Source organism: Meriones unguiculatus, chromosome 1 (genome assembly GCF_030254825.1).
Source record: "Meriones unguiculatus strain TT.TT164.6M chromosome 1, Bangor_MerUng_6.1, whole genome shotgun sequence".
NCBI lineage: Eukaryota > Metazoa > Chordata > Mammalia > Rodentia > Muridae > Meriones > Meriones unguiculatus.
In genome coordinates, this window is record NC_083349.1 from 14,246,522 (window position 1) to 14,260,611 (window position 14,090).

The following is a 14,090-nucleotide window of genomic DNA, read 5'->3' on the forward strand; positions in this document are numbered from 1 at the left end:
GCCCTTTCCAGGACAAAGTTGCCCACAGGAAGACAAAACCACAATAGGGTAGCCAGCATCCAGAATGGGTATCCCCAATCTTGCAGCAGACGGGATACTGCCAGAGGCAGGCATGGCTTGGCAGGAAGGGTCCTTGGCTCTTTGCAAGCACAGGTCACCGAGATAGAATGTCTTTCCCATTGACATACGGGCATGACTGAAGAAAGCCTCCTAAATATGATAATTATGAGCCAATTCTCATTAAGATGGAAGTCTTCTGGTTTATATTATCCGTCACCATGCTCAAGAACTGCTCTAAAACCCACTGAATCCTGTCATTGTTTGGTTACCATATCTTCCCAAAAAGCTTGTGTGTTGAAGGTTTGGTTTCTAGCTGGTGGTACTACTGAGAGGTTACCTGATCATTACTGGGCTACGACACTGATGAGTTTGTCAGAGTGGGCCATTAGAGGTTTTGTGGGGTGAGTGTTGGAGGGTTTTGCCTTTGAAAGATATGCCTTGGCCTTGGCCTCTTGCTGTTTCTCTTTGTGGCTGCCATGAGGTGAACAGCGGTTCCCTTATGCCCTGTGCCATGATGCTCTCCTCACCAATGGCCCGGAACAATGAAACCAAGAACCAGGGATGACTTAAAACCTTAGAATCCATGATGCAAAATAAACCCTTTCTCCTGAGGAGGTGTGAGAAAAGGTAAGCTAAGGATTATGAGGAGAAAGGTAACATCCTTCTCTCTCTCTCTCTCTCTCTCTCTCTCTCTCTCTCTCTCTCTCTCATCCACTTACTGCTGACAGAGTGTGCACTGGTGTAGAGCCATTTACAGGAACATCAGTTTCCTCTCAGGAGAATTTGTTATATGAAAGAATAAAGGGATAGGTATAGTCAGTAAAGTGCTTGCCACAGAAGCACAAGGACCTGAGTTCAAGTCCCAGCACCAGCATAAAAAGGCATGTGGTGACACATGCTTGTAGTTCCACCTCTGGGGAGGCAGGCACAGGGGAATCTCTGGGGATCATTGGCCAGCCAGCCCAGCCAACTCAGCAAACCCCAGGTCTAAGTGATAAACCCTATCTCAGACACCACAGTAGAGAATCCCATGTCAAGACACCTCAGGTGGACCTCTGGCCTCCACATACATGTATTTACACATGTACATGAGTGCACACACGTGTACACACACACACCTATCCACACATATAACTACAGAGAAACCATAATGACAATGTTTAAGATAACAAACACTGAGCAGCTCCTCCTTATTGAAGCATAGCTCTGTGGGTTGCTGCCTGCTGGAACCAGGGGCTTTGTCTTCACAGGTCTGAGTACCTGGTTCTTTGGCAGCCAGGCAGAAAGAAGACATCTCCCTCTCTGAGTTGCTGAAAAAGCCACTTCACATTTCTCATTCTAAGTGCTAATGGTAGCCTGTGGCTCATAAAAAAGCACTGACTAAATGGTAGTGAAAACTTGCTCCTTAGGAAAATTAAAATAAACAGCAGGGTGGGGGACAGTTTTAACACAGGCAGTGTCTTATACCAGATGAGGACAAAATACTTTGATAAAATATGGAAAATGCCCACTGAGTAGAGATGGTTCACCCCACTCCAGCTGACCCTGCCGTAAAGCCAGGAGACAGGCTGATGCCGTAACTAGCCAGACTATATCAGGCTCTCATTGTATGTAGCTGTTTCAGGTAACACATGGCTTAACCTGTGGTACATTTAAATCTGTTTAATGACTTGCATTATAACATTCTCCCACCATAAATAACCATTCCCGGGAGAGGAGGTAGTCCCCTGTCCCATTCCTCTGTCATTCACACTGGTAGCTCACAACACAGCCAGGATGAACTGCACCTGTAGAAGGTATTTAGCAGGCATGTGAATGCAACTTCTGAGATGCTGGACACCAGTCAAAAGGATTTCTACCTGGGTCCACTGACAGTAGCACATTCCTGTTCTTTCAGGCCCTGATCTGGCCATATACCCTACAGTACCACAGGAGCAGGAGAACATATCTCCACGGAACCAATGATGTTCCCTGCAGCACCTGAAAATTCTGCATAAATCTCAAAAAGTATATGTTAGCCAGGACCCAACAGCCGGGGCATTACTGTGGGCAGCTGACTCTTCCAAGGCTCCTCTTTTGAATTATAGGAATTTCCAGGAGCCTCTAACTTCTTGAATTTGAGAGGCAGAATCACCTGGAAATCCCACACTATTATTTGCGTTAGCCTTGCAACAAGGGGAAAGTGGATTTTAAGCAGACAGACAGACAGTCCTGTACAGGCATTGCTGTGTTCTAGGACTAAATTAACACACTTTCTCAGCATGAAGGCTGTCCATACTGGAACCAGGTGGGCAGACAAAGCTCCCTGTTCGAATCGTGCTCCTGTACGGAATGTTTAGTCTCCTAATTACAAAGAACCCTGGGGCCTGGGACAAGCTGCCTGAGTCGGAAGGCATGCAGAACGGATCAGCCAAGGCTTCAGGGAGAGACACAGGGGGAAAGGCTCCATAGAAAGAGCCAACCGGAGCTAGATGGGATGGGTGGAAACAAGCGTGCAGGGTTAGGACTAGGAAATCCCTTGGGATATTTACAAGCTCCCTGTGAAAGGGGTGTGGCTAACAGAAAGCACACAATCTCAACTGAAGGAGGGCATGGCCTCTCAGGGTGGCTCTGTTGGTAAAAGCTTTGCTGCTCCCACACGCTGTCCTCTGACCTCCTGCACATATGCCTACACACGAAAAATAAAATAAAGTTAATCAAAAAACAGTTTCAGGAGGAGCTGGCAAAGGAGGTGAGGCTGAATGAGAACTGAGTAAGGGATGTAGCTAAAGAAAGAAGCTGTTACTGCTGTGAAGAGGAATGGGAAGACCTTATAATTCATCCTGTGATTAGGGGATTCTCATTTGTTTTTTTTTTTTAATATAAAAACATTAATTAGGCTAGAGGTGCAGTTCAGTGCTAGGGCACTTGCCTAAGACACACAGGGACCTGGGTTCAGTCCCCAGTTCTGAAAACAATTAATTAAATCATGCAAAAGCTCAAGCCAAGGTCACCAGACCACCTGGTACCAGGGCAATACGGCCTTTAATTCTCTTTTCCTGGAGAAGCCTGGAATCCAGAATTCCAGGCAAGAGTGGTCTGAGGGGAGGCCAGGAGAACAAGGACCCACCCCCAGATCTCAGAGCCTCAGCTGGGGCTGGGACTCGGGCGGGCGTTGCTGATGTGCTATAGCCAGTTGTGTTATGCAAAAGGTTTCCTTTCAAGGGTGTTTCCCTAGCACAGCTTACTGGGGACTGCCTGTTCTCTGGGGTGCATGGCAGGCAAGCTCTGCATCAGAGCCTGATTGAGCAGAAAACATGTGCTAATGTTCACAGCAGTGCTCTATTATAGTATAAGTGCGCTTGTAAATATTCACTGCATCTTATTACGCCATTTGAACCAAGAATATTGGAAGGTGAAAGGTCGCCCTAATGCTCTCTCTGGAGGCAGCAGTTTTGAATATAACCAAATGGGATAATGGTCAGGAGTACCCAGAGGGGGCAATGTAACACGTCGTAAAGAATTGCGCTGTGAGTTTTAAGTTTTCAGGACAACAAAGATGCCAAGGAGATGGCTCATAAGCAGTCATTATTAATGGAACGACAAGGCTAATGTTAAGCAGAATGTCTTTGTGACGATAAATCTTGTCCCTGCGCCATTAGTACTCCTTACAACTGCAAATAGCAGTTAGGTGACAACCTAACAGGGCTGCATCTTATCCTCTCAGTCTCTAATGTGTTTTATAATGCTGTTAAAGTCAGGAATCGCAACTGTTTAAGCTCACTTAATCTAGGAGAAGTTTAAACACGAATTTTAAATGCAAAAAAAAAAAAAAACCTGCTTTGATATTAGTCTTTCTTAATTAAAAAAGGAGATCTTTATGAAAGTAGAATTTTTTTTTTACAGTCATTGGGCCGTGCTATATGAGCATTGCTGAATTTTAAATGCAACAGTATCATTCAGGCTTTTGTTCTAGACTCCCTCATATAGGTCATTTAAAAAAAGAGTTGTGTTCATAAGAGGTCAAGCTCTACATTTATCTGTTAAACTTGGGAGATGTGTCATGTTTTTTTCCAACATCCTTTTTTATAGAAATTCCTCCAGCTCTCCTTGGCTTCTGACTTGATTTCTGGGGTGGTTTGAATGAGAATGGCACCCACAGGCTCCTGTATTTAAAATGTTTGGTTCTCAGTTGGTGGAACTATTTGGGAAGGTTTAGGAGGTCTGACCTTGGAGGAGGCATGTCCCTGGGGTGGGTTTTTACTATGCTCTGTAACTGTGAGCCACAAATGAAATGTTTTCTTTCATAAGTTGCCTTGGCTGTGGTGTCTCTTCATAATAGTAAAATAATAATAATAACTATGAGAATTCTCCTTGAAATAGGCAGAATATTTTAAAGAAAAGTTAAATATCTCTCTTTTTCTCTCTCTCACACACAAGCAGACACACATAAGCATACACACACACACACACCATGCTTCTGTAAAATTCTAAATGACCACAAGAACTCTAAGAGTCCCGGAGTAAGAATGCCTCCAATGGGAAGAGTAGGTACCGCACTTTCCAGCAAACTCTCCCCATCCATTTCAGTAGAAAACAACCAACCCTCAACAGGGCAGTTGTGAGCTGTGAGGTATACTGGGCTTTTCTAGCTCAGCTCTTCCCTGGAAATGAAAGTAGTTCCCTGAGAACACTGGTTATGAACAGGTACGTCTTCTGGAACTTTCTGCACATGCAGAGAATCAGGTTTAGAAACTCAAAGCGCCTTGAAGGGTTTTCTGCAGCAGGGGTGGGGGAAACTGTTTCCTTTCATGGAATGTCACTGATTTCAAAACTGAAAGTCACTTTTAGACACTTTTATCAATAGTACACATTACTGTTATCCATTCTTAGATTTTAGATAATAGCCCATAAATATAGATGCTACTTAATGTATAAATGCTCTCAACGTGGTTACATCCCAATAAACTCATCACAAGTTTATTTAAGTCATCAATCAAACATGCATTTAATTTATCTACCTACAGAACATCGTAACTGAGACTGGCCTGTCTCAAACATACCTATAGCACTTGTTAGCCTACAATAAGCCCAAAAACCCTACAATAAGAATAAGTGTTGAGCAGCGCACAAAATATATTCAACACTGTACAAAAGTCTTCCTGATATGAAGCCACTGAAAATCTTGACTCCTGCATAGGGCTCACACAGCTGAAAGGATCCTTAAGCTCACAACACACAGGAGAAAATGAAAGTACACAAGGGAAGAAAGAACACTTGATCATGGAGTCTAGTATCCAGGAAAGCACGGGGTCTCCTGGAGTCTGTTTTTACTAAAACATGTCCGTTCCCCTCTTAACATGATGACCTCGTTACTGTGGGGACCACAGCAAGACCAGGTAGAGCATGCGGTGCTGAAGGAGAAGGGTCTCCATGCTGGCTATTGCAAAGATCAGGTGGTAGCATGCGTGCACATATGTGTGCGTTAGTGAGCTTGTGCACATGTGTGTGCCACAAATGCAGTGCCTATGTGTGTGCATGCACCGGTGCTTGCATACATGCACATATAGCATGTGTGCCCATCCCAAATACACATTCATGCACAGCACACATACACATGCTTACACACACAGCCTCTTGTGCACATACCTGTAAGTGCAAGCAGTCAAACCTTCACATGAAGGCACAGCATAGCACTTCGAAGGACACACATAGAAATGCCACCAGCATCCCCCTCAGATAAGGGCCCTGATATATAGGTTAGGGTGTAAATAAAAGAGTCTAGGAAATTTTGGCTTTATTTGGCTGTTGAAAGTTCTTATTGTTTCACTAGGAGACTCTGGGATAGCCAAGACTGGCTTTGACTTCTCTGTTTAGCCAAGGATGCCCTTGAATCCCTGATCCTTCTCCATCTGCTTCCCTGGTATTAGGATTATAGGAATGTACCACCATCCAGGTTTATATAATGCCAGTGGTTGAACCCAGGGCTTCATGTATGCTAGGCAGGCAATCTACCAACTGAGCTACATCCTAGTCCGAACTGCCGAAACTTTTTAAGTTTCTATATTTTTAAAACTTCTTACATTGACGAGCATGCATGCATCCTTTCACATCTCTAAGGATGCTGCTAGGTACAGTGGGAAGAGGCCTGGCTAGACCTGAATATTGCACAACGATGTAATCCCCATGTTTTCGACCATCTTTGGATCTTTCCCTGGAAGGTGATATTTTCAAGTAACCTCAGAGCCTCATGCTGAGCTGACTGACTTAGGGCTGCAGGGTTGGGAGGAATGAGTTCTGCCCAGGCTTTCAAAGGTTCTGGCTCTGCCCCGCACAATGGGCATCCTGGCTGGCTGTGGGCCTTTCTGCTCAGGCCACAGCTCGTAGGCAGCTGCTAAGCCCACACCCCCAAGAGTTCAGGGAGCCTGTCCTTGCCAGCAGCAGCTGGACACTGAGTGGCCCCAGCCAGTCTCTGCCCGGCTGCAGTGGGGGGTGGACCTGAGATCCACCCCCCAGAGGGCTTTGCTATAATTGAAAGTTTATGTTTAATTGAAGAGTCACCTGTTTTATGTGAGATCAGAGAGAGAGCTCCCCTCAGGTTTGTGATGGGGACAAGAGGTATATCAGCACGTGTTTACATGGCAAGGGGAGGAAGCTTCATGTTTAATTCATGTAAAGATTCCTTGGCTAGGAAAGAAAGCACTCTGAAAGCCAGTTTCATGAGGATATCTAAAACACCCGGCATCTTTATGCAGAGTTTTCTGCTTTGTTGGCTCATGTCCTTCTAAACTTAGTGTTTGATGGAAGGGAAGAAATTTTAAAGACCACATTGTCACCGGAATCATTTCAGAATCGCTGTAAGTTTGAAAGCTGACTTAGAAATCAATGCCGTGAAGAAGAAAGGATGTGCTGATGCAGCGGCTGACGGTTAATAATGTTGTTTATAAACAGATAAGGAAAAGTTAGCCCATGGATTAATGGAAAACAGGCAGAAACAAGTATTCCCACGATAAAAAAAAATCACAAATTTTAATATAAAGACAACATTTAACTATAAGATTTATTGTTAAAAATGAGTAGTAAGTGTGGCCTAATTCTCCATCCATTCAACTATCAGAAATCTGCGATGATACTATTCAGAGCAGAGAAGAAGTGGTAAAATGAGAAATCCCAGATATTGTTGGGGTCAGGACAATTCGAGCAGTACTTAAAAGACAGTTTGGCGTTATGTAATATAGGCCTTAAAATATTCACATCCTGTGACTTCATAATTTTGTCCTAGGACTCTAAGCAAGGAAAATGATCCAATTATATAAATATCTTTATAAAGGCCTTCAGCGAAACGTCACTTATAATAATAAAATAAGTTTAAACAACCTAAATGTCAAAAAATAACCACCAGCAGAATGACAACACAAATAATAATTATTACATTTGACAAAATATTATGCAATCATTAACACTACATTCCCATTGTAGACTATATTACAAAATGGTCTCAACTCTTGTATCAGCAAATGGAAAATGAAACAAACTGAATTTTTATGTTATCATTTGCAATTAAAATTTAAACCTATAGGAGAGAAGGAATCAAACAAAATGCACTGATATTTTAATCAGATTTGGAAACAGTATGTATTTTCAATGTGTTGTTTGTTCGTTTAGATTTCAAAGTATTCCTCATGACAATGTATCACACTTTTAAAAAAAAACGTGAAAAGGTACCTTAATCATGTTTTCCTGCTTTTAAAAATAACCAGAACCTTAGCTCACAGTGGGAAGGGTCAGTTACAATGCCCCTGGTTTTCTAGGTCAGGAAGCAGAGAGTGGGCGACGGAGCAATACGAATCTGCCCCTCTATGTTTTGTTGACTGTATCAACTCCCGTTAATTTATTAATTGTAGGGGAATATTCTCTTCCAAGTGGGAGTATGCCCCATGGAAATCTAACACTTCTCTCTGTAACCCAACAAACATGCTTGGCGCGCCCAGCCAGAAAACCAGACAGAAGCCGACAGGTTAAGCTGTGTTAGCTCCCAAGCAGTTCACAATCTCTGCACTGATGTGCTCGCTGAGGCTCGGCTTGGTTTCAAAGGGGGAAAAAATGGTAATAACTTACTGGCTAAGACCTAAGCACTGCCAAATGACAGGATTTAATAGGTTTGTTCCGTGAAACAGACGTTTGTGTCCCGGTCAGAGCGCCAGTTTTACCTGGAGCATACACACATCTTCAGAGTGGCCTGAAATTCAGGCCAAGTTCATACGGTTCTAACAAGGACAAAATCACCTATAATAGCCTCCAACACAGGTAGGAAAGTGGATAGTAGGGCCATGGCTGCCCTGACATCCAGAGAGATGCCAGAACTGCAGGCTCTGGGCTCAAGCCTCTGTGCCCAACCTCATCCCTCCCCTCAGAGGCTGAAGGAGACAGAGACTAAAGTCTGGCCCTTACCACTCCCCCATCCTTCCACTAACAGAGCTCTAGTTTTAGATAAGCTCCTTGGTCTTGCTCTGCCTCTGTTTCCCAAACTGTACCATAGAAGGAGCTGATCACTGAATACCTATCGGTACTCTGTATTTCTCCGTGTCAACTGCATTTTTTTAAGCTTAACACAGGAGAAAATTTTCAGCAGATCCTATCAACTCAACCTAAATCACTTGCTGGTATAAAGATAAATTGGAAAAACGAATGCTTAGCGAATGCATTACTCTATACTTCTTTTACTTAGTGAAACATTTAATTAGTATTTACTAGAAAATTACTATCAATTACTAAAAATGACTACAAATTACTAGCAAAACGGATAAATTTTCTCTCTACCACTAAAATAAATTCAATTACTAACTTTAAGTAATTGCGGGTAATTTATTTCTTGGAGGGCAGGGAGCTACAGACAAATGGAAGGCAGTGATTAAGATACTCAGAGGCTGATTTATGAGGGAAACTTAAATAGCTAAATCTGGGTGGCTGAGCAAAGCGAGGGGAACGCACACCACAAGACATTCACAAACAGCTACCAGCGTGAGCGTCTTGGAGGCTTAGCCCGGGCTAAGGGAGGCAAGAGGGCCTGTGGAGGAGAGTGCTTACTGCTCCAAGACACTAACACGGACACTTGAAGTAGTGGACACATCAGCCTTAGGCATGATGAAGGGAGAGAGAATGCCCTGCAGGAAGGTTCCTGAGGCTTTTCAGAGAAGGGAAAGGGGGGAGGGGATTCCCAAGCTGAGTCTTATGACTGCTCTTCTCTCAGGTATAGACATCCCATAGGACCACATAGCTGTCCTTGGCTGGGTTGTTTGTCCCCACAGGGTCATGACCTCTGTGTCATTGAAGCCCAGGTATACACAGATGGCACAGGCCCCAGGAGAATGTCAGAAAACCAGAAGGTGTTACCCTCAAGCTAAGATTCTTCGGTCACGCACCACATCTCCACACTTTCGCCCTGTCGTGGACAGTGGTTCTATGCCTTCACCCTACAGAAAGGATGAGTCTTAACGTAGAGATTTCTGATCTAGTCATATCAGGGCTGGTTATAGCTTTGTTGGTAGAGTGCGTGCCTGGCACTTGTGACGCTTGGGTTCTGTCCCCAGCCTGCTGATGGCTGGGATGGGGGTACATGTTCGAAATCCTAGGAGACAGAAAGACCAGAAGTTTAAAGTCATCCTCAGCTACTTCAAGACCAGCTTGGGATACCTGACACACTATTTCAAAAACCAAGGCATGTGATGGCCACTGAATGACACTCACTTCTAGTGCCGAAAATAAACAGTAAATGATAATTTGGATTTTTCCAAAGATATGACATGGTGAGACACTACGATGATTTGGGGTCAAAAGTTAGGAGTTGGGTTCAAATCCCACTTCTGTTTTCTCCGAGACTGACTCAATCCATCTGCCTCACCTGTAAATAAGAATTAAAAAGCCTACTTCTGATCAGCTCCAACCCCACAGCAAGAGAACCAGCAGTAAAAAGGAATAAGCAGTAGTGAGACCCAAGACAGTAGGAAGCCTTGAATGCATGTGACTCAATCCAGACTGGAGAGGTTCTTTTCAGTTCCATTTACATCATTCTAGAGACAGCAAAGTGAGGGAGACGGAAAGCCTTCAGCAGGGAAAAACAGAGTAACTGGACTGTGAATCACAGATTCGTAAGGTATGAGTTCACTGTGCCTGACCTACAACCACAGCTGGAAGAAGCTACACAATTGCCCAGGCCGGCAAAACACGCGTCAAGATTACAGTCTCGTGTCAACCATGCTGGTTAATATGTGTGTGTTAATAATAGCATAGGGATTGTGACAAAAATGCACTGAGGCCAGAGGCTCATTGCAAAAGGGACCAGGTAAACTAAAAAAATAAATAAGTAAATAAACATAAGGAACTTGCTGTCCTTTCTATTTCATTTTTTATTCAAAAAATATTTAAAATATTATCAAAAGAAGCCACTAGCCACATAGGAGAACACCCGTGAGGATGGGTGAGCAGAGCCCTCCCTCAGAAATGGCCAGAACTGGCTGGTAGCAGAGCAAGAGTTTGTTGGATACCAGCTGAGCATAGAGGTCAGGCGGCACACCCTCACGGTAGTCCCTGGTACAAAAGTGTGTGTTTGGTTGCTAGCGAAATGGACTGAGATGTGGGCAGGCATCCTGGAACCCTGCACTTGGGGATCATATGGCTAACGGGGACAATGGCTCCAGGGTGGACCTGTACAGTCAGAGATAGTTCGTGGAGGAACACTGAGCTTACCATCTCCACACTTCTTACTTCTCCAAGTCCGGCCCGCTTTCTTTTTCCTTTCTTTCTTTCTTTCTTTTTTTTTTTTTTCTTTGCAGAGAAACTGTACCCTGAGACACTTCAGACAGTGAGCATCTCCTCCAAAGGCATTTTACTTCCTATTCACAGCAGCGTAGCCATTCAATCATAATGTCACCACATCCCAATGGGAGAACACCGCCGCCAGGTCCTGGACACGTGCAAAGAGCCTCAATGCATTAAAACCACACGTTGGAGGCATCTCTGTCCCCTTCATGGTTTTGTGTGAGCAGGATGCACAGTAATTTATTCCTGGGAGCCACATTTACCATCCTGAGCAGGGTAGTCCAGGACAGGGACAACAGCCTAACATATCTAAGGTAGCAAAGAATGGCACTCTCTTTCTCCGTTGAGCAGGTAGGGCCAGCCTGAGCCCACAGGTAACAAATACACAGGTCAGGAAGAGATGCCGCATTGGGGGTGTCTCAGAGGTGGCTTTTGATGGACCTGGACACCACTGAAAGATACAGGATGAAACCTCTGTTCATTTGTCTTAAATTTGTGCCTGGGGCAGAGACGGTCGAACACATTCTTTCACAGAATGAAAGAGCAGCCCATCTATGGAGCCTGAGAGACTCATACAAACACAGTGGCTGTCTGTGCGCTGTTGCTTTGCATAGATTCAGGTCCCCACGGTAGGTTGAGTTTCTGAAGACATCCTCAGGTTTTGTTCCATGTCACACAGCATCAATTTAACATTGGTGCTTCTGAAAGATGCTACCACCATCTGTAAAAATCAACCTAGACTCGTCACATGTAACTTGCAAAGACATTTAAATTGGCTCTGAGGACAGCCTTAAAACAGGTTGACAGGCGACACCCTCTGCCAAGGGTTTAGTTTTGACTTAACATTGCAATTACATTCTTCCACAGGAAGGCAAGCCAAACTCAGGTCTCTGGCTGACTATATTGGCTGTGCAGATTTCCCTAGAACAAGGGCAAAGCCACCATGCTAAATCAATGGAGCAGAGACAGCCTCTACGTGTTTGGCATGGCTTGGTGCAGACGAAGCTCTGTGCACAGGTGCTCTGGGCAGAGAGGACAGCAACAGCTCTAGCAGCTGCACCCCTGCTGTCTGTGAGTGATGGGCCCAGTCTTTCAACCTCTGCAGAGCTCACAGCAACTTTGGATCCGGGGCAACTTTGCCACCTGTTCTGCAGGTGCGTTTCCACCCCTAGAATTTAGCATCGTGATGACGTACATGGACCTACTTGGCCACCCAGGCCCTGGGCTAGCATGGCAAGTGGCTCATACACCTGAGTCTTCTCTGCACAAGTAGAGTAGGTAGTCCTCTACTGAAAATTAAAAAAAAAATCTGCCTCAGAAGAAGTAGAGATTGGGGAAGCTCAGAGTAGACAGAGACCCAGCATCCTCATCCAAGGCTCCTTCCTCACTCCACTTAGATAACTGGGATCCTTTCCAGGACTGCCACCTCTGGTCTTCTCTTCACTAGTCATAATAGTCAAGAACCTGAATTTCTTTGTCAATTTTTCACAGCCCAGAAGAGAAAAAAAAAAAAAAAAAAACAGAGAAGGGAGAAAGGAGGGAAGGTTTGGAGGGAGGGAGAGAGAGAGGAGTGAGAGCGATCTATTATACCTGCACCTCAAATAAAATATTTTATCATGAGAATATCCCAGTATTTTATTTTAATATGCCAACATCTGGAGCATGCTTACACTAAAAAACAAAATCTTATTGAAGCTGAGCTTAATCATCTTGTTTGAGTCTGTCCTGATTCTGGTAAGCCTGCGCCACACATCTCTTCCCGTAGCCAGCTCTCTTTTCCAACTTCCATGGTGTCACCTGATTTGTCTTCTTAAACAGTCTTGGGGACTGGAGAGATGGTCTAGCAGTTAAGAGGCTGGATGCTCCTAAAGAGGAACTAGGTTTTATTCCCAGCACCCATAGGCAGCTCACAAGTGCCTCCAACTCCGGTACCAGGGGATCTGATATCCTCTTCTGGTCTCCATGGGCATTACACACACACACACACACACACACACACACACACACACACACACTTATATAAGAACCAACTAAGTCAAAACTCTTAAGCCATGACATTGATTATTGATGAATTTGCTATGAATGCTCCCGACTGGTATTTCCTTAGTAGGGTACAGCAACCATGCTCTGCTGGCCAAAGTCTTTCAGCCACTCCCCTTCACAGCACCACAGTGTCCTCAGGCTGAGAGCTTTCTCCTGCAGTTAATGTCATGCTATGCCCTAGGCACTGGTCAGACATGTGATGTCAGCCAGACCAAATAGGCCAAACACTAGCATGTATTTACTGTGTGCTGTGGCCTGTGTGCTGGGCCCAAAGTTCCAGATCCAAATGGGTGGTGTTCATCCAAGTCCACAAACCCTCACTGGAATGTCTTTAACAGGATGCATTTGGAAATTCAAAATTTTCACGTTTTGTAAAAGCAATGTGGTGCATATTCATGTTACACAAATTATGCTGATATTATATGTAGTAAATAATCAGTAGCCTAATTATCTACTACATAAGTACCCACTAGGCTCCAGGCAAGCATCTGGCAAAAAGATGGGACCAAGGTAAAGCAATAAGGGCTTGGTACATAAAATTTAAGGAGCTCTCAAGCCTTGGACACCTCACCTACTTCACCCATGCCCAGCACCAAGTAGATATCTTCTCCGTTGATGGGACCATTCTGATGAAAGGTGAGCTTAGAGGGCCATAAAGAGTCTTTTATCAGTGTAGGCCTCCCTTGCATCCTGGAGCCAGCTTGAAGAAGGACAATATGAAACCCAGCTCTGACGACAACCACTTGGGTTATGTGAGGTGGGGCAGGAGTGTGGTGGTGTGGGCACAGGGAAGGCTGCACATCTCTCTCAGGCCCAGCTGTGGATCTCATTTTTCCAGCCAGAAACAGAAAAGAGACAGACCCCTCCCCCAGACATTTCACTTGAAAGGATGACCCACAGGTTAATGACAAAAGCTTCTTAGAAGTGATTCTTTATCCCATGGTCCACGCTTTGGAACTGGCTGGCACCCCAGGATTCCAGGAATGACATGGAAAGAGAGTGCCACTAGCTCCCGGGATACCCATGCCATACCTGCTGAGGACTCCAATGGGCTGCATCGAAGACCAGATGAGCAGCACTCAGCCTGTGTCTGAAGGAGAAGCTCCTACCTGCCCTCCACTCAAGGCCATGACGGTCACAAAACCTGAAAGGTCAGTCACTGTGGCATTCTCCACTTACCTTACCCAGCA